We start from the raw sequence: 21673 nt of genomic DNA on the forward strand, positions 1-21673 counted from the left end.
CAAAATCAAGATGAACCCATGCATGTTTTTTCTTTCAATACATTAAGGCTAAGAGGACAACTAAGGAGAGAGTAGAGCCCATTAATGACCGATAAGGTAACCTATGTGTAGGGACAGTAGTTACTGATATGGTTCTTAATGAATACTTTGTGACTGTCTTCACAAAAGAGGGGAACGGTGCAGATATTGTAGTTAAGGAGGAGGTGTGTGAATTATTGGATGTGATAAACATAGGCAGAGAGGAATTACTAATGGAATTAGCCTCATTGAAAGTTGATACATCACCATGGCATGATGAAATGTACCCCAGGTTGTTAAAAGAAGCAACAGAAGGAATAACCAAAGGTATATCCATGATTTTCCAGTTCTCACTGGATACAGGTGTGGTGATGGAGGATTGGAGAACTGCTAACATTGTACCACTGTTTAAAAAGGGAGCGAAGAATAGACCGAATAACTACAGGACAGCCAGTCTAACCTCAGAGTGGGAAAATTATTGTAATCCATTCTGAGAGACAGGATAAACTGTCACTTAGAAAGGCACAGGTTCATCAGGGATAATCACCACAGACGTGTTAAGGCAAGATTGTGTCTGACTAACTTGCATGATTATTTGATGAAGTAACAAGGACGATAGATGAGGTTAATGTAGTTGATGCGGTCTACTTGGATTTTAGCAAATTTTTTAACAATGGCCCACATAGCAGACTTGTTAAAAATAAAATCCCAGGGGATCCAGGGAAATGCAGCAAGGTGGATTGAAAATTAGCTCAGTGGCAGGAAAGAAAGAGTAATTGTTGACAGGCGTGTTAGCGACTGGAGGGATGTTTCCAGCAGCATTTAGTGGAGGCAGTGGTGTAGTGGCAATGTCACTGCACTTGGAAATCCAGCAAACCCAGGTAAACACTCTGGGGACATGGATTCGAATCCCACCATGCCACATAATGAAATTTGAAATCAATTAATAGTTCTGGAATTAAACAGCTACTCTAATGGTGACCATGAAACCATTGTCGATTGTTTGAAAATCCCATTTATTCACTAATGCCCTTTAGGGAAGGAGATCTGCTGTCCTTACCTGGTCTGGCCACATGTGACTCCAGACCCACAACAATGTGATGGACTCTTAAATGGCCTCACAAGCCACTCAGTTCAAGGGCAATGAGGGATGTGCAATAAATACAGGCCCAGGCAGTGACGCCCAAATCCCACGAATGAATAAAAAAAAGCAAATTCCACACAGCTCAGTACTGGGACCCCTGCTTTATGTCGCATACATTAACGATTTGGAAGTAAAGATAGGGCATAATCAAGAAGTTTGCAGACGATACAAAGATTCACCGTGTGGTAGATTGCAAGGAGGATAGGTCAGATGTGCAGAGAAGTGGCAAATTGAATTCAGGCTGGATAAGTGCGATATGATGCATTTGGGGAGGTCAAATAAGGCAAAGGAATGCACGATTAATGGGAGAATATTGAGAAGTGTAGAGGAAGTGACAGACCTTAGAGTGAATGCCCACAGATAGCTGAATGTAGCAGGACAGCTCGATAAGGTGGTTAAGAGGTCATATGGAATCCTTTCCCTTATTAGCCGAGGTATTGAATATAAGAGCAGGGAGGTTATGCTGGAACTGCATAAATCATTGGTTAGGCCACAACTTGAGTAATGCGTGCAGTTCTGGTCACCTCATTACAGAAGGGATGTAATTGCAATGGAGAGGGTACAGAGGAGATTTACAAACATGTTGCCGGGACTGGGAAAATGCAACTTTGAGGAATGATTGGATAGGCTGGGGTTGTTCGCCTTGGAGCAGAGAAGGCTGAGGGAAAATCTGATTGAAACGTACAAAACGTTGAGGGCCCTGGATAGAGTGGTGGTGAAGGGTCTATTCACCTTAGCAGAGAGATCAGTGACAAGAGGGCATGGATTTAAATGATTGGTAGAAAAATTAGAGGGGAGATGAGGAAAAAAATCACCCAGAGTGTGGTGGGGTGGGGTTCTGGAACTCAGTTTCTGAAAGGGTAGAAGAGGCTGAAAACCTCATCTCATTTTAAATGTGCCTTGCTACACCTCAAGTGATTTAATCTGCAGAGCTCGGGACCAAATGCTGGAAGGTGGGATTCGGCTGGGGAGGTCGTTTTTTGGATAGCAGAGACACAATGGGCCAAGTGGCCTCTTTCTGTGTTGTAAACATTCTATGATTTTTCTATGATTTTCGAGGTGCAGATAGGCTGTTTTAGTGAAGGTGTGTAGATGTGGTCAGAAGTTCATCTCGGGGTCAAATATGACACCAAGATGTGAACAGTCTGGTTTAGTCTCACACAATTGCCAGGGAGAGGTATGGAGTCGGTAGCTAGGGAATTTAGTTTGGAGCAGGGACTGAAAACAATGTATTCAATCTTCTGAAATTTGAATTGTCACAGCAGAGATGTGAGGTAATACCTTTTAGAAGGATGTATGTGGAGAGACAACACAAGCTACATGTTACAACTGTAAAGAGAGTGCAAGAACAGAGAGACCTAGGGAGTTTATGTGTAAATCGTTGAAGGTCACAGGACAGGTTAGCACAACAGTTAATAAAGCATATGAGATCCTGGGCTTTATAAATAGAGGCATAGAAAACAAAACTTGGAAGTTATGCTAAATCTATATAAAACACTACAGCATATCCCAGTACATGACACATGGAATAGCAGAATTTGAAACATATGGTACCAGGGATCTGGGAATTCAGTTACATGGAGAGATTGGAAAAGCTGGGTTTGTTCTCTTTAGAGCAGTGAAGGGTAAGAGGATATTTAATATCGAATTCAAAATCATGAAGAGTTTTGATGGGGTAATTAATGTGAAAATGTTTCCAGTGTCAGAAAGTTCAGTATCAAGAAGACACAGATTGAAGGTAATTGACAAAGAACCAAAGGTGAAATGAGGAGAATTTTCCTTCTCAGCGAGTTGTTGGGATCAGAAATTCACTGCCCGAAAACATGATTGAAGCAGATTCAATAATATCTTTCAAAAGGGAATTATAATAAAAAAAACTGGAAAAGGCGAAAAAAATAGCCTGGGGATAAAGGAGGAGAGTGGTAATAATTAGACAGCTCTTTCAAAGAAACAGCACTAACACAAAGGGCCGAATAGCCACCTTCAGTGCTGCACCTGTCTCTAATTCTATGAGCAGGAGTCATAGAGTGAAGGGAGAGAGAGTGAGAAAGGGGGGAAGAGGGAAAGGAAAATGGAAAGAGAGAGAAAACCGGGTTTGCATCGCTTTTTGAGCAGTGCGGTCATGATCTGCCAGCTGAGGCAGGTGATACAAAATTTCTGGGGCCTCCTCATTTCATTTCCGTAAATTTTAGGGGCCGCCCAGGGTGCCCCGCGCTGCTGTCTGTCTGCACGCTTAACAGGAGACTTAACTGTGTCTGAGTCCAGAACGTGTTTCAGCCAGGATTCAGCCCTTAAAGGCAGTCTGTCCCTCTTAAAGGGAAGCTGCACTGAGTCACAGGAGGCTGCTGCTGCTGACTGTGAATGCTGCAATTGGAGAAAAGGTAGGTGGAATACGAGCACAGAGAGAGGGCTCTGTGATTCACGGATGTAGTGCTGGAGGCCTTAGTAATGGAGGGTGACAGGAGAAGAGAGGCCATGTATCAGTGGGGTGGGATGGAGACCCTCAAGAAACGCACTCCGAAGGGAATGGGAGCAGGTGGCCAGGGAGGTTAGTGCAGGAAGCTTGGCCCCAGGACCTGGCAGCAGAGCCAGAAGAAGTAGAAGGAGCTCACACGGGTGATCTATGTCAGTGAATTCATTTCCACATGACATCTCCTACCCCCAACATCACCAACCTCTCACACTGCTCAATGTACCACACCCCCATCACTCACCCATCAGCAGTCTTTAACACTCAGGACTCACACCTAACATTTACATACTCCAGATCACCTTTACATACCTTCCACTGATACCAGCCTCACATCCACCTTTCACTGCCTTCACACACCACCAGCTATTGCAGGCATATCTCCCAAACACAGTGCAACACAATCACTGACATTCTGCTCTCTCTCTTACAGGACAGGGAGCAGCAGTGAACTGTCGGGATCCAGGCTTACCTTCATCCCCTGAGCCTGAGGGAGGAGTTCATTCTCCACCTCATGGGAACGGCTGTGACAGAGCCCGTAGCATCCGGCATCACCGACAGCATTCAGGATGACGTTATGTTCCTGCCTTATGCCCCTTCTTAACTCCCACCTCCTCTTCATCCTGCTGTCTGGGATGATGTACACGTTGCAGATGGTGGGACCATGGATGCCTCTGTGGTGTATACGTGAGGTTGAGTAATTTGTGAAGAGCACATTTCTAGATGTGGTCACCCCACAGATTATGGGAAGAAGAATTACAGTCAAGAAGAATCAGGCAGTTAGCACAGGAGACCCCAGAGTGCATCTCACTCCCCAACCAGTATTCAATACTGAGGAAAGTGATGTTTCATCTGGGGACTGCAGCCAGAGACAAGGCCATGGTACCCGGGCTGTCTCAGCTGTACTGGGGGTGGGAGGGGATACAGTGAAGACTAGAATGTTGACAGTGACAGGAGATTCGATAGTCACGGGAACAGACGAGCGTTTCTGAGGCGGCAGACATGCATCCAAGATGGTGTGTTTCCTCCCTGGTGTCAGGGTCAAGTTAGCCATCTCAAAGTAGTAATCTCCGGATTACAACCAGTACCCCGTGCGAGTGAGTATAGAAATAGGAGGATAGTACAGATGGATGTGTGGCTGGGAGGATGCTGCAGAAGTGGTGAGGTTTGCATTGCTGGGACACTGGGACCAGTTCTGGAGAATGTGGGATCTGTACAGGCCGGACGGTTGCACCTGAACAGAGCTGGAACTAATTTCCTTGCAGGGTGATATGTTAGTGCTATTGGAGAGGGTTAACACTAAATTGGCATGTGTGTGGGAACCAGGAGTAAACATCAGAAAGGAATTCTAAAGTGCACAGAATACTGGGAGAGATGGATAACACTATAGTAGGGTTTAGAAAGTTATTAGTTGGGGTCTGAGTAAGGGAGGAAGTAATAAAGTTTACATCAGGGTTGATGTGCATGTATGTGAATACGGAGTGTGGTTAATAAGACTGGTGAGGTACAGGTGCAGATTGCCATGTGGAAATATGATGTTGTGGCTATAACAGAGATCTGACTCAAAGAAGGGCAGAACTGGGTGTTAAATATTCCTGGATACAAGGTGTTCAGAAAAAATAGGAAAGGGAGAAAAGGAGTAAGAGTGGTGGTATTGAATTAGGAGAACATTATAGTGCTGGAGAGAGTGAAAGTCCCGGGGACGTGTGTGGGGAGGTGGGAGTAGGGGTGGGTGGGTGCGTAGGTGGGTGAAGGACAGAATCTATTTGGATCGAGCTAAAGAACAAAAAAAGGTGCATTTACATTGCTTGTTGTTGTCTATAGGCCATCAGCTAATGGGAAGGATGTGGAGGAACAAATCTGCAAGAAAATTACTGAAAGATGCAAGAATTATAGAGTAGTTACAATGGGGGAACATTCATTATCCTAATATGGACTGGGATAGTAGTAATGTAAAGGGCAGAGGCAGGGAAGAGTTACTACAGTGTGTGCAGGAAACTTTTGTACAACAATATGTTGCTCGTCCAACGAGAAAGGAGGCACTGCTAGACCTGGTTCTCGAGAATGAGCTGGACCCAAGTGGATTCAGTATCAATCGGACAACATTTAGAGGACAGTGATCATTGTATCATAAGGTTTTTGTTGACTATGGGAAAGGACAAAGAGCAATCCAGAGTAAGAATAATTAACTATGAGAAAGTCAACTTCAACAAGTCATCCGGTGTAAAAATGGAGCTGGGGCGAATAGATTAGAGTCAACGTTTGGCAGGAAAACAGGAGCTGAACAATGGGCTACCTTCAAAGAAGAGATAGTTCGGGCAGAGTTGTGGTAAACGGTTGTTTTTCACACTGGAGGATGGTAGACAGTGATGTTTTCCAAGGGTCAGTGCCAGGACCAACTGATTTTTTTTTTTGCTATATATATATATATATATATATATATATATAAGATGGATCTTGGAATTCAGATTAGAATTTCAATATTTTCCAATATTACCATACTTGGAGGAGTGGTAACCACTGAGGATGATGCAAAATGCCTACAACAGGATATAGATAGGCTAGCAGAATGGCCAGAGAAGTGGCAGGTGGAATTTAATACAGAGGAGTGTGAGGTGATGTATTTTGTCAGATGGAATAGGAAAGCAATGGAGACTTAATGGGACAGTTCTAAAGATTGTGCAGGAACTGAGGGACCTGGGGCTCTATATGCAGTGATCATTGAAGGTGGAAAAACATAAATGGAGAGTGTGAAGCAAAGCTGATCAGATCTTGGGCTTCATAATTAGAGGCAAAGATACAAAAGCAGGGAAGTTATGCTGAAACTGTATAAAGTTTTGGTTAAGCCCCAACTAGAGAACTGTGTCCAGTTCTGGTCAGCACACTTTAGGAAGGATGTGAAGGTCCGTGAGAGGGTGCCGAGGAGATTTACCAGAATGGTTCCAGGGATTGGAGCGGGGGTGGGGGGGTGGGGGGGGGGGGGAGCGGGATGGTTAGTTACAAGGTTAGATTAGATTTAGATTAGATTAGAGATACAGCACTGAAAACAGGCCCTTCGACCCACCGAGTCTGTGCCGAACATCAACCACCCATTTATATTAATCCTACACTAATCCCATATTCCTACCAAACATCCCCACCTGTCCCTATATTTCCCTACCACCTACCTATACTAGTGACAATTTATAATGGCCAATTTACCTATCAACCTGCAAGTCTTTTGGCTTGTGGGAGGAAACCGGAGCACCCGGAGGAAACCCACGCAGACACAGGGAGAACTTGCAAACTCCACACAGGCAGTACCCGGAATCGAACCCGGGTACCTGGAGCTGTGAGGCTGCGGTGCTAACCACTGCGCCACTGTGCCGCCCCCGTTTGGAGAAGATGGAGTTGTTCTCTCTGGAGTAAAGGAGATTGAGAGAGGTATGATCAAGGTGTTCAAGATTATGATAGGCTTCGGTAAGATAGACAAGGAAAAAGTCTTCTCATTATCTGATGAAACACGGACTAGGGGACACAGATGGAAGGTTTTGGATAAGAGATGCAGGTGGATATGAGGAAGAAATATTTTACACAGTGGATGGTAATGAGCTGGAACTCACTGCCCATGAGGGTGGTGGAAGCCGAGACAATCAATGATTTTAAAAGGAAACTGGATGGACACCTGAAGGAAGTGAACTTACAGGGATACGGGGATTGAGCAGGGGATTGGGACTGACTGAATTGTTCCACACAGAGCTGGCACAGAGGGGCAAAATGGCCTCCTTCTGTGTCGTACATGACTCCATGACTCCATCAATTTCTACCACTCTATGTTGGATATGTCTCCTGCTCCTGCCTGGGAAGATCCAGATACATAGAAGTTCAATGAAACTGTGACCTTAACGGCCACTAACAGCTACGTCCTCACCCTGGTGTGAGGCTCCAGGTCGTGTTACAGGAGGTGACACAGCTCTGTGACCAGATCCTTATTAAATCAGAGTCACCTCACACATTGCTTCTGGGTTAGGTGTAGGTAGGAATAGTGCTCTTGGAGCACCCGGGGTGGGTAGGGCAGATCCCTTACCTCCTCCCTCTTTATAGAGCATCCCCTCACTGCAGCCTCTGCTCCATTTGTTGTTCATGTTACAGACCCAGAGACACTGTAACTACCGTCCCCAAACCTCGTCCAGAGTTGAAATGACAAACTTAGTTGAGTGATCATTGCTCGAATGGGTAGGAGATTTGGAGACAGAGAAAGATTAGAATAGGTCAAAAACTTGGGGTTATTGCAGAGACTGGGCAGGGAGTTGTCACAGAGAGAGAGAATGTACAGTGAAACACGTGTGATCGTCATTGGGACTGGTTTGGGCATCTCGAGATAGATAGAAAGCTTACACCAGAACACGGTGTGCTCATCACTAAGAGCGGGGGGGGGGCGGTTGCGGGGGTGGGGGGGGGGGGATGGGGTGGAGGGAGGTGCGGGCGGTGGGGGAGCTTTAAGAGAGTTTGAATAAGTAAAACCAGAAATACAATGTCATTAGCATATCACAGGAAATAGTCAATTGATAACCTGGCAGAGAAAAAAAAAACAGGCACACCTGGGGAGATGGATATCCTAAGGATTATCAAGCAGTATGATGGGGATTACGATTTAATTCTCAATAGAATATCTGAGGATGTCCAGAAATACAAATTTAAGATAAAGAAGAGTTGAGATAAGTTGGTAAATGGGGCACATCTCTGCACCTGACGGTTAAATAAAAGACACAAAGAATTGAAGGATGAGATGGACGATTTACAGAAGGAAAATGAAGGTTGGTAGGAGAACATTGGCATCCTGTACAATCAGTTACTGTAGGATCAGGAGCCACATGATGGAGTATATTATCCAGAGAGAAAATTATAACAAATACTGGCCCAAAACACTGAGTTACAGGCAGAAACTCCCAGACTAGGGGAGGAGTTAGAAGATGTGAGGAGGGGCTATGAGGGAATTAGACCCGTGTTAAAGCTCTGCCTCCCCTGAAGCTGACCATACCCTGTGTTGAGATAAAATCCGACAGTTTCAGACACAATCTGTCAACAGTGGGCAGTAGTGGCTGCTGTCTCCAAGCACAAAGTCAGATATCCCGGTTCTTCGGACAACATATTTGTGAGCCTTACAGTCTCTGCTCAATCTCCTCCATACAAGGACGACAAGATAACTGGAAATTACCAGGGTGTGTGGTAACCTGGGCCTAAACTGCAGGCCAGTCTAAGAACAAGACTAACCACAGTCACTGACAGTGAGAGAGATGTCACCACCACAACCACACAGAGGTACCTTCCAGCCGTTGAGTCTATGGCTCTAAAGCAGGAACTGGGAATGGTGGATATGAGCAGAAGCTCCCTCGATCTGTGTGTTCTGTGTTCCAATATCCAAATTATTTATATATATCAGAAAAATATCAGTGGTCCAAGCACTGCCCCTTGGGGAAACACCACTGTCGGCCTTCTTCCAGTCTGAAAAAGCAACTGTTTACCACAGCTCACCGTTTTCTGTCATTAAGCCAGTTTATATTTTGTATCCAAGCTGACACTGACCCTCTTATTGCATGAGAATCAATTAACTGTCCAGCTGTCACAAACAGACTGTGAAAGAAACTAGAAGTTCAGAATAAAATTAAGTGAAATGCTAAATGCAATAGTTAACTAACTTTATTGTATTTAGTACTCTGTACAAGTAGTACTCCCTAAAACTGGACTCTCTGCAACTTACTGGATTTAGGGTTTAGGAACAGAATTCCAGAGCTCAGGGAAGAGAACAGAAAGTGCTGGAAATACTCAGCTGGTCTGGCAGCATCGGTGTAGAGAGAAACAGAGTTAATGTTTCAGATCTGTGACCCTTCATCAGAACTGGTAAACGTCAGAAATGATGATGTACAAGCTGCAGATGGTGGGATCATGGACCTCCTGCTTTCCACCACCCCCAATCCCTCACCCCAACCCTCCCCTTCTGATGTTATACTTTCCAATGATAACCCAATAATACCAGCTTCCCAGTCACAGCAGCTCCATGAGATAGAAAGAGAGCAGCAGCACAGCACTGATGGTGAAGACCCATCACTTGGTCTGATACTCACAGCCACCAGATCAAATACTTACACTGCGTGTAACTTGGAGGCTGATATAGAGTCGGAATCTGCATGTGGTGAGTCACCGAGCACGAGTGAGCTGCAGCCAGGCCAGGGGGAAAGGATAGTTTATGTGTCAGCTCACCGGAGGACGAGGTCACAGACGAATTGGAATACATAGGACTCAGATGTGAACATTGCTGGAGCTGCTGCCCATGTCGAGGTGTTGCAATCCGAATCCAAGCCCTCAAGTCACAGAGCTGCACGAGGACGTCCTGCAAGGCCATTTGCGGTCACCCCCAGTGAAAGTCAGCAGCCTTCCATCAGCCATGCTGCAGCCACTGGGGAAACACTGTGTAGGAGAACTAGGCAAGCTGAGGAAATCCACAAGACTGGCACTAAGGGAATACACAAGGGTGAATAGTTCAGTTTTGTTGGTACAATTGGATGTGTTGTTGGATAAAGATGCTAATAAAAAGGTTTTTGTTGGTGGTGTTTGTTGCAGGATGGTGATAAAGGGGACACTGTGATGGGGCGTCTCAGATGGGTGTAATGGTGTAGAATGGGGGATCCAAGATGGGAAAGGGAGGTTGTCCGATGCGAACTAGAATCTTAGCAGGGACTCTCCGACAGCCTGTCCGGGTCGAAGGCATCCACGAAATATACTCCCTCCTCCTCCTCCTCCTGAGTTGGCCTCCGGATTCCTGGTGCCAATGCCTGTGTCCTCCTGATGGTGAGGATTATGAAGGGTGCAGCAGAACACAATGAACTTGAACACCTGATCCAGTGTGTACTGGAGGACTCCCCCCGAGCGGTTCAGACATCGGAACCATTGCTTCACCTGGTGGTTTTGTGTGTGGGAAGAGGTGTCTAGAGTTGAGAGGTCATGAGCCACATTCTGGTTCTGTATGGAGGCCTGACGTGTTGGGAATGGCTGACTGCTTCAGAATGAAGGTATGGTGGCTGCTGCCAGGATAGTGGACATTCACCAACATGATGTACTGGGGATGCTCACACACCAACTGTACATTAATGGAGTGAGAGTTGTTTCAGTTCCTGTGCCTCTCCCCATTGACATGGGGGCCCCGCAGAGCCACCTACACCATCAGGAATTCTGCTATCCTGAAAAAGCCACGGGACCTCTCATCCTGCTTCCCCCTGCTGAGGTAGCAGATGGTATAATTCGCCTCACCCAACATCGGTGGTCTCCGTCACACAGCAGATACATCAATAGACAACATGGAGAGAGATAATGGATCCTTCAGCCGCTCTTGCCTGGATCAATCCAGATAAGAACATAAGAACTAGGAGCAGGAGTCGGCAGTTCAGCCCCTCGAACCTGTTCTGCCATTCAATATGATCATTGCTGATCTCATCTCGTCCTCTTCTCCACTTTTCTGCCCGTTCTCCATAACACTTCAACCCATTTCTAATAAAAATCTGTCTATCTCCTCCTTAAATTTACTCAATGTCCCGGCATCCACCGCACTATGGCGTAGTGAATTCCACAGACTCACAACTCTTTGAGGGAAGAAATTTCTCTTCATCTCTGTTTTATATCTGCACCCCCTTTATCCTAAAACTATGACCTCTCGTTCCAGATTGCCCCACGAGAGGAAACATCTTCTCTACGTCTACTTTATCAATCCTTTAATGATCTTACATACCCCATTAGATCTCGTCTCATTCTTCTAAACTCTAGAGAGTAAAGGCATAAACTGCTTAATCTCTCTTCATAAGACAAACCCCTCATCCCCGGATTCAATCTCTGACCCTCCTGTGAACTGTCTCCGATGCAACTACATCCATCCTCAAGTGAGCAGACCAAAACTGTACGCAATACTCCAGCCGCGGTCTCATTAATGACTTGTACAGTTGCAGCAACACTTCCCTACTTTTATATTCTATTCCTTTAGCAATAAATGCCAAAATTCAATTTGCTTTCCTTATCACCTGCTGTATCTGCAAACTAGTTTTCTGTGATTCATGCACGAGACCACCCAGATCCCTCTGCACCGAAGTACTCTGAAGTTTCTCTCTATTTAGATAATAATTTACCTTTCTATTTTTCTGACCAAAATTGATAACCTCACACTTAACCACGTTAAACTCCATCTGCCAAATTTTGTCCCATTCACCAAACCTATCCATATCAATTTGTAAATTTCTTATGTATTTATTGCAACTTACTAATCAATCTATTTTAGTGTCACCTGCAAATTTGGCAATAGTACCTTCTATCCCTGCATCCGTCATTGAGATAGATTGTAAATAGTTGGGGCCCAAGGGCCAAACCCTGAGGCACCCCATGAATTACATCTTGCCAACCTGAAAAAAACTCATTAATCCCGACTCTCTGTTTTCTGTTGGTTAGCCAATCAGCTACCCAAGCTAATAAATTGCCCCTAACACCATGTGATCTTACCTTGTGTATTAACCTTTTGTGTGGCACCTTACAAATGCCTTCTGGAAGTCTTGATATACTACATCTACAGGATCCCCATTTTCCACATTTCTTGTCACAGCTTCGAAGCACTCTCGCAAATTCGTCAAACACGATTTACCCTTCATAAAATCTGACTCTGATGGGTTGCTTTTGACTTTCTTAATGTCCTGTTATTACTTACTTAATAATGGATTGTGCCACTTTCCCAACGATAGATGTTAAACTAATTGGTCTACTGTTTCCTACATTAAGCCTCCCTCCCTTTTTGGATAAGGTCATTATACAGGCATTTTTCCAATCCACTGGAACATTTCCCGCATGCAGGGAATCTTGGAATATTATAACCAATGGATCCACTATCTCCGCTGCTATTTCCTTTAACACCCTAAGATGTAGGCCATCAGGCCCTGGGGATTTATCTGCCTTCAATCACAATAGTTTGTTCAGTACCTTTTCCCTCGTGCCTTTTTTTTCTTCATTCATGGGATGCGGGCGTCGCTGGCTGGGCCAGCATTTATTGCCCATCCCGAATTGCCCTTGAGAAGGTGGTGGTGAGCTGCCTTCTTGAAACGCTGCAGTCCACTTGGGTTAGGTATACCCACAGTGCTGTTAGGAAGGGAGTTCCAGGATTTTGACCCACCGATAGTAAAGAAACAGCGATATAGTTCCAAATCAGGATGGTGTGTGACTTGGAGGGGATCTTTCAGGTGGTGGTGTTCCCAATCATTTTATACTTTTATCCTTCTAGTTGGTAGAGGTCGTGGGTTTGGAAGGTGCTGTCTAAGGAGCCTTGGTGCATTGCTGCAGTGCATCTTGTAGATGGTACACACTGCTGCTACTGTGCGTCGGTTGTGGAGGGAGTGAATGTTGCTGGATGGGGGGGCCAATCAAGTAGGCTGCTTTGCTCTGGATGGTGTTGAGCTTCTTGAGTGTTGTTGGAGCTGCACCCATCCAGGCAAGTGGCGAGTATTCCATCACACTCCTGACTTGTGCCTTGTAGATAGTGGACAGGCTTTGGGGAGTCAGGAGGTGAGTTACTCGCCTCAGGATTCCTAGCGTCTGACCTGCTCTTGTAGCCACAGTAATTCTATGGCTACTCCAGTTCAGTTTCTGGCCATTGGTAGCCCTCAGGATGTTGATAGTGGGCGATTCAGCGATGGTAATGCCAGTGAATGTCAAAGGGAGATGGTTAGATTCTCTCTTGTTGGAATCGCTCATTATCTGGCACTTGTATGGCACGAATGTTATTTGACACTTAGCTCACGCCTGGATATTGTCCATGTCTTGGTGCATTTCGACACAGACTGCTTTTCAGTATCTGAGAAGTCACGAAGGGTGCTGAACATTGTTCAATGGTCAGCGAACATCCCCACTTCTGACCTTATGATTGATGGAAGGTCATTGATGGATCAGCTGAAGATGGTTGGGCCGAGGACACTACCCTGAGGAACTCCTACAGTGATGTCCTGGAGATCAGATGATTGACCTCCATCAATCACAATCATCTTCCATTGCTCTAGTTTTGAATCCAGCCAGCGGAGGGCTTTCCCCTGATTCCCATTGACCTCAGTTTTGCTGGGGCTCCTTGATGCTATACTTGGTCAAATGCTGCCTTAATGTCAAGGGCAGTCACTCTCACCTCACCTCTTGAGTTCAGCTCTTTTGTTCATGTTTGAACAAAGGCTTTAATGAGGTCAGGAGCTGAATGGCTCTGGTGGAACCTAAACTGAGCATCACTGAACAGGTTCTTGCTGAGCAAGTGTCGTTTGATGGCACTGTTGAAGTCACCTTCCATCACTGTACTGATGATTGAGAGGAGGCTGATGGGGCGGTAATTGGCCGAGTTGGATTTGTCCTGCTTTTTGTGTCCAGGACATACCTGGGCAATTTTCCACATTGCAGGGTAGATGCCAGTGTTTTAGCTGTACTGGAACAGCTTGGCTAGGGGTGCGGCAAGTTCTGGGCACAGGTCTTCAGTACTACTGCCGGAATATTGTCAGGGCACCATAGCTTTTTCAGTATCCAATGCCTTCAGTCTTTTCTTGATATCACGTGGAATGAATCAAATTAGCTGAAGTCTGTCATGTGTGATGCTGGGGACTTCAGGAGGAGGCCGAAATCAGCCTCAACTCGGCCCTTCTGGCTGAAGATTGTTGCAAATGCTTCAGCCTTAGCTTTCACAGTGATGTGCTGGGCTCCCTCATCATTGAGGATGGCGATATTTGTGGAGCCACTTCCTCCAGGTAGTTGGATAATTGCCCACCACCATTCAGGGCTGGATGTGGCAGGACTGCAGAGCTTAGGCCTGATACATTGCTTCTGGGTTCGCTTAGCTCTGTTCGCTTAGCTTACGCAGTTTTACACGCAGATAGTCCTGGGTTGTAGCTTCACCAGGTTGACAACTCATTTTGAGGTATGCCTGGTGATGCTCCTAGCATGCCCTCCTGCACGCTTCATTGAACCAGGGTTGGTCTCCTAGTTTGATGGTAATGGTAGAATGGGGAATATGCCGGGCCATGAGGTGACAGATTGTGGTTGAGTACAATTCTTCTGCTGCTGATGGCCCACGACGCCTCATGGATGTCCAGTTTTGCATTGCTAGATCTGTTCGAAATCTGTCCCATTTAGCACGGTGGTAGTGCCAAACAACACGATGGAGGGAATCCCAAATGGGAAGTTGGGACTTTATCTCCACAAGGTCTGTGCAGTGGTCACGCCTACCAACACTGTCATGGACAGATGCATCTGCGGCAGGCGGATTGGTGAGGACGAGGTCACTAGTGGTGCTACCGAGCCACTCTTGGTGATGGACATTGAAGTCCCCCACCCAGAATACATTTTGTGCCCTCGCCACCCTCAGTGCTTCCTCCAAGTGCTGTTCAACATTGAGGAATACTGACTCATCAGCTGAGCGAGGGCGGTAGGTGGTAATCAGCGGGAGGTTTCCTTGTCCATGTTTGATCTGATGCCATGAGACTTCGTGGGGTCCAGGGTCGTTGTTGAGGGCAAATCCGTCCCTTCTGTATGCCACTGTACCTCTGTTGCGTCTGTCCTGCCGGTGGGACAGGACATACCCAGGGATGATGATGGCAGTGTCTGAGATATTGCCCGTGAGTATGGCTTTTTCAGGCTGTTGCTTGAATAGTCTGTGGGAGAGCTCTCCCAACTTCGGCTGGGCTCCCAACAAGCCCCCAGATGTTAGTCAGGAGGACTTCGCAGGGTGGACAGGGCTGGGTTTGCCGTGGTCATTCCCGGTCAATGCTGGGTGGTCCGTCCAGTTTCATTCCTTTTTATTGACTCCGTAGTAATTAGTTACAACTGAGTGCCTTGCTAGGCCACGTCAGAGGGCATATAAGAGTCAATCATATTGCTGTGGGTATGGAGTCAGGGTAAGGACAGCAGATTTCCTTCCGTTAAGGACATTAGTGAACCAGATGGGTTTTTACAACAATCGACAATGGTTTCATGGCCATCACCAGACTAGCTTTTAATTCCCGATTTATTAATAGAGTTCAAAGTCCACCTTCTGCTGTGGTGGGATTCAAACCCATGTCCCCAGAACAATACCCTGGGTCCCTGGTTTATTAGTCCAGTGACAATACCACTACACCACCGCCTCCCCATATTATGATTGTTCTAAATTCCTCTCTTTCTGTAACTTCTACATTACCTGTTACTATAGAGATGGTACTAGTGTCCTCCACCGTGAAAACTGAGGCAAAATACTGATTTAGTGTCTCCGCCATTTCTGTGTCCCCCTCTATCAACATCCCAGTCTCATCCTCCAAGGGACCAATATTCACTTTAGCTACTCTCTTACCTTTCATATACTTAAAGAAGCTTTTGCTATCCGCGTTTATATTTTGTGCTAATTTTCTTTCATAATGTACTTTTTCACTTTTTATTTATTTTTAGTAACCCTTTGTTGATCTTTAAATATTTCCCAATCCTCCAGCCTGCCAGTGGCCTTTGCAATATGGTAAGCCTTAGTCTTTGTCTTTGTGTTATCCTTAACTTCCTTGCTTAGCCATGGATGTCTTTCCCCCTCTTCAAATCTTTCTTCCTCTTTGGAATACATTTTAGTTGGGAGGAATTGAATTTCTCCTGAAACATCTGCCACTGCCCATCAACTTTCCACCCTTTTAGTCTTCCTGCCCAGTCCACGAGGGCCAAATCAGTCCTCATGTCTATGTAATTACCTTTGTTTGACTCCAGAACGCTGGAGCGGGACTCCAGTTTCTCGCCCTCAAAATGGATTTGAAATTCCAGCAAGCTATGATCACTGTTCCGTAGAGGATCCTTAACTATGAGATCATTAGTTAATCCCACCTCATTTCACAATGCCAAATCTAGAATAGCCTGCTCCCTAGTTGGTTCCACAACATACTGCTCCAAAAAACAATCTCGAATGCATTCAATGAACTCTCCCTCGGGGCTACCTTTGCCAATTTGACTAATCCTGTCTATATACATATTAAAATCACCCTTGCCGTACCTTTCTCACAAGTTCTCACAGTATTTCTTGGTTTATACTGTTCCCCACTGCGGGACTACTGTTTGGGGAACTATAGATTACTCCCACCAGGGACTTCTTCCCCTTTCTATTACTTATTTCTACACACACTGAATCTACGTCTTGATCTCCAGTGCCTATATCATTTCTCACCATAGCACTGATATTTTTCTCTACTAACAATGCTACACCTCTTCCTTTTCCTTCCTGTCTATCCTTCCAAAATACTAAGTACCCTTGGATATTCAATTCCCAAACCTGAATTCCCTGCAACCACGTATCAGTCATCGCCAATAAATCATACCCATTCGTCTTCATTTGTGCTGTTAACTCATTTATTTTATTCCGAATGATTCCTGCATTCAGATACAAAGCTTTTAAGTTTGTTTGATTATCAATTTTCAAAGATACATAGAAGTTCAATGAAAGTCAGACCATATCAACCATTGACAGCTCCGTCCTCATCCTTGTGTGAGGCTCCAGTTCATGTTACAGGAGTTGACACGGCTCTGTGACCGCCTCCTTATTGAATCAGAGTCACCTCACACACTGCTCCTGGGTTAGGTGTAGGTGGCAAAAGTGCTCTTGGAAAACCCAGGCTGGGTAGGGAAGAACCCCTTTGTCCTCCCGCTTTACAGAGCTTCCCCTCTCTGCAGCCTCTGCTCCATTTGTTGGTCATGTTACAGACCCAGAGGCACTGTAACTACAGTCCCCATACCTCGTCCAGAGTTGGGTCACAAATCCTCTTTTTTCACTGAATCTTTGCAGCAGCTCCCAACACGACCTCCAGAAAACCATCCACAGCACCGCCACTAACTTTACAATAGCAGAAGTAAGTCAAAAGCCCCTCACCTGTAAGTTGGATGTCTGGTCCTTTTAAATAACACTAGAGGGGGTTCTTCATGCTGCTGAATGTACTTTCAGCTGAGAGTACTAACACAAGCAGTCAGTGGACATGCACAGACAAAGTGTCAAAGATATACATCAAATATGTCGGATTAGCTGATTGACGTCAATTCAAACCCTTCCTTACACTAACAGCACATGCATGGTATACCCAGGCTAGATCCCTTCCCAGCATGGGGCACTATGCTGGACACACGAGAAGTGGCTGGCTGTGCAGTGCACATCATTTTCTCTATCCAGGTTTCATCGCATTGGCACCAGTGCTGCCACAGAGTGAAAATCACAGCAGAGGAAGATATAGAGTGAAAGCAACTCACTTCAAAAAGGGAAATGGGAAAAGACTTGACGGCATGATGTTTTCAATAATATGTGAAATGGAAGGGAAATGGGACTAATTGGAAGGGTGAGACCATGAGAATATTAAAATTAAGGTGCTGCCAGACCGGGAGCCAATGTAGATCAGTGAGTACAGGGGTGATGGGTGATCAGGATTTGGTGTGAGTTAGGATACAGTCAGCAGAGGTTTATAACTGGGAGGGTGACCAGGATAGAATTGGAATAGTCAAGTGTGGATTTAACAAAGGCGCAGATGATGGCTTATTCAGCAGATGGGCTGAGGCAGAGGTGATGATGGGTGATGTTACAGAGGTGGTAGTAGGTCGGGTTGGTGTGGGGGGGGGGAATATGGCGATGAACTCATCTCAGGTATAAATATAAAACAGAGGTTCCAAACAGTCTCTTTCAGCCTCAGACAATGGATAGGTAGGGGAATACAGATAGTGGATATAGTGTGGACTTTGTGACAGAGACTGAACACAGTGGCTTACGTCTTCCAAAGATTTACATGTCAAGAAAACTAAATCAGTGAAATGTGGTTTATACATCTAATGGTTGGATACAGAGACTTACCAGGGACACCAATAATAGCAAGGATGGGATAGTAAATCGTTTCAATCATTTTCAGAGCATAATAGATCCGAAATTCTAATACCATCCAAACATAATCAGCAGTAACCAAGCCAAACCAATAGGAGAAACTCCTGCTGTCCATTGTTGTAATTTTCCAATCTATTGTCCTCAGATTCTGACCCATTGTTGCAATATTAATATCTATTGTTCGGAGATTCTGATCGATCTTCTCGCTCTCTCTCTGCAGCCATGGATCTCTGTTAGTGCCGGGGGTAATGTTCCCACTGACACTATGAGTTAATACATTGAAAGGACTCCCTTATTAATCGAACAGGGAAAACCTCCAGTGACACAATTGGGGTCCATAGTGACTGACATTAATTACAGTCAATGAACAAACAGGTTCAGTTAACCCCTTTTTCTCCAACAATTTTTGTACCACAATAGTGTGAAAGTGTTCCTATGTCTAGTTGGGATATATGAGGTTTGTTGAAAAAAGGAATGGTGGAAATAGCAGAGGCACTGGCCAGAAGCTTTCAATCCTCCTTGGATCTGGGAGTGCTGACAGAGGACTGGAGGGTTGTAAATGTTACAACCTGCTTACAAAAGGAGACATGAACTGAACCCTGCAACTACTGACCAGTCAGTCTAATGTCAGTGGTTGGAAATTTCTAGAGGCCATAACCCTATACAAACATATGTCTTTCTTGGAAAAACATGGTATAATAAATAACAAACAGCACGGATAGGTTAATGACCAATCACGTCTGATAATAATGATCAAGTTCGTTGATAACATAACTGAGTGTTGAAGAGGATAGTGTGTTTTGTGTTATGTTTACGGACTTTCAAAAGGCCTGTGATCAAATGACATGTCATAGACTTGTTATGAAAATTTTGGAATAGCAATTTTTGAAAGTGTGAAAATAGATAAGTCCCCTGGGCCAGATTGTATTCATCCTAGGATTCTTTGGGAAGCCAGGGAGGAGATTGCAGAGCTTTTGTCCTTGATCTCCATGTCGTCATTGTCGACAGGAATAGTGCCGGAAGACTGGAGGATAGCAAATGTTGTCCCCTTGTTCAAGAAGGGGAGTAGAGACAGCCTGGTAATTATAGACCTGTGAGCCTTACTTCGGTTGTGGGTAAAATGTTGGAAAAGGTTATAAGATATAGGATTTATAATCATCTTGAAAAGAATAAGTTCATTAGCAATAGTCAGCACGGTTTTGCGAAGGGTAGGTCGTGCCTCACAAACCTTATTGAGTTTTTTGAGAAGGTGACCAGACAGGTGGATGTGGGTAAAGCAGTGGATGTGGTGTATATGGATTTCAGTAAGGTGTTTGATAAGGTTCCCCACGGCAGGCTATTGCAGAAAATACGGAAGTATGGGATTGAAGGTGATTTAGAGCTTTGGATCAGACATTGGCTAGCTGAAAGAAGACAGAGGGTGGTGGTTGATGGCAAATGTTCATCCTGGAGTTTAGTTACTAGTGGTGTACCGCAAGGATCTGTTTTGGGGCCACTGCTGTTTGTCATTTTTATAAATGACCTGGATGAGGGTGTAGAAGGTTGGGTTAGTAAATTTGCGGATGACACGAAGGTCGGTGGAGTTGTGGATAGTGCCGAAGGATGTTGTAGGTTACAGAGGGACATAGAAAGGCTGCAGAGCTGGGCTGAGAGATGGAAAATGGAGTTTAATGTGGAAAAGTGTGAGGTGATTCACTTTGGAAGGAGTAACAGGAATGCAGAGTACTGGGCTAATGGAAAGTTTCTTGGTAGTGTAGATGAGCAGAGAGATCTTGGTGTCCAGGTACATAAATCCCTGAAAGTTGCCACCCTGGTTAATAGGGCTGTTAAGAAGGCATATGGTGTGTCAGCTTTTATTAGTAGGGGGATCGAGTTTCGGAGCCACGAGGTCATGCTGCAGCTGTACAAAACTCTGGTGCGGCCGCACCTGGAGTATTGCGTACAGTTCTGGTCACCGCATTATAGGAAGGATGTGGAAGCTTTGGAAAGGGTGCAGAGGAGATTTACTAGGATGTTGTCTGGTATGGAGTGAAGGTGTTACGAGGAAAGGCTGAGGGACTTGAGGTTGTTTTCGTTGGAGAGAATGAGGAGGAGAGGTGACTTAATAGAGACATATAAGATAATCAGAGGGTTAGATAGGGTGGATAGTGAGACTCTATTTCCCCGGATGGTGATGACAAACACGAGGGGACATAGCTTTAAGTTGAGAGGTGATAGATATAGGACAGATGTGAGAGGTAGTTTCTTTGCACAGAGAGTAGTAGTGGCGTGGAACGCCCTGCCTGCAGCAGTAGTAGACTCGCCAACTTTAAGGGGATTTATGTGGTCATTGGATAGACATATGGATGAAAATGGAATCGTGTAGGTCAGATGGTTTCATGGTCGGCTCAACATCGAGGGCCGAAGGGCCTGTACTGCGCTGTAATGTTCTATGTTCTATGTTCTATGAAAAATGGAGCACATGGATTAATGTGACAGTCATAGCGTGGATATGACACTGACTCAGGGACAGAAAGTAGAGAGAAGTGATGAACGGTCATTGTTCTGACTGGTGGAGGGGGAGTATTCAGTGTTGTTTCTCAGGGGTTAGTATTAGAATCAGTGCTTTTCCTGACTTGTAGATAGATGTGCAAGTGATAGAGACTTGTACGTAAAAAAACATAATTTCAATGCTTGCAGATGACATGAAACTTATAAATAAGGATGGCAAAGGTGCAGACCACAGAATTATCCAATCTCACTGACTTAAATTTATTATAGACTCTAATACAAATTTAAAATTATTTATCACTCTCTCTTACTTATTTGTGTGATTTGCCTATGAGTGTGCACTTGAATGTGCACCGTATATTTTTATTATTTTATTCTGATCCAGTTTAGATTGTTAAGTATAATAAACTCACCTCTTGTTTAAACTCAAGAAAACCTGTCCGATTGGTTCTTTCACGATCACAATAAAGGTAAAAGGTAAAATACTCACTGAGGTTGTCAGCACGTCCACTGCTAAAAAGGAACAAATCCTGTTGTGAACAAATGAAAGATAGGACAAGAGGGGAGACTGAGACCTCTCCTCACCTGCTGTAACTGAAATGTGGAGGTTCTCGAGATCGTAACCCAACGACAAACGAGAAATTGGAAGTGTCAT

Source organism: Heterodontus francisci, unplaced genomic scaffold (genome assembly GCF_036365525.1).
Source record: "Heterodontus francisci isolate sHetFra1 unplaced genomic scaffold, sHetFra1.hap1 HAP1_SCAFFOLD_522, whole genome shotgun sequence".
Lineage (NCBI taxonomy): Eukaryota > Metazoa > Chordata > Chondrichthyes > Heterodontiformes > Heterodontidae > Heterodontus > Heterodontus francisci.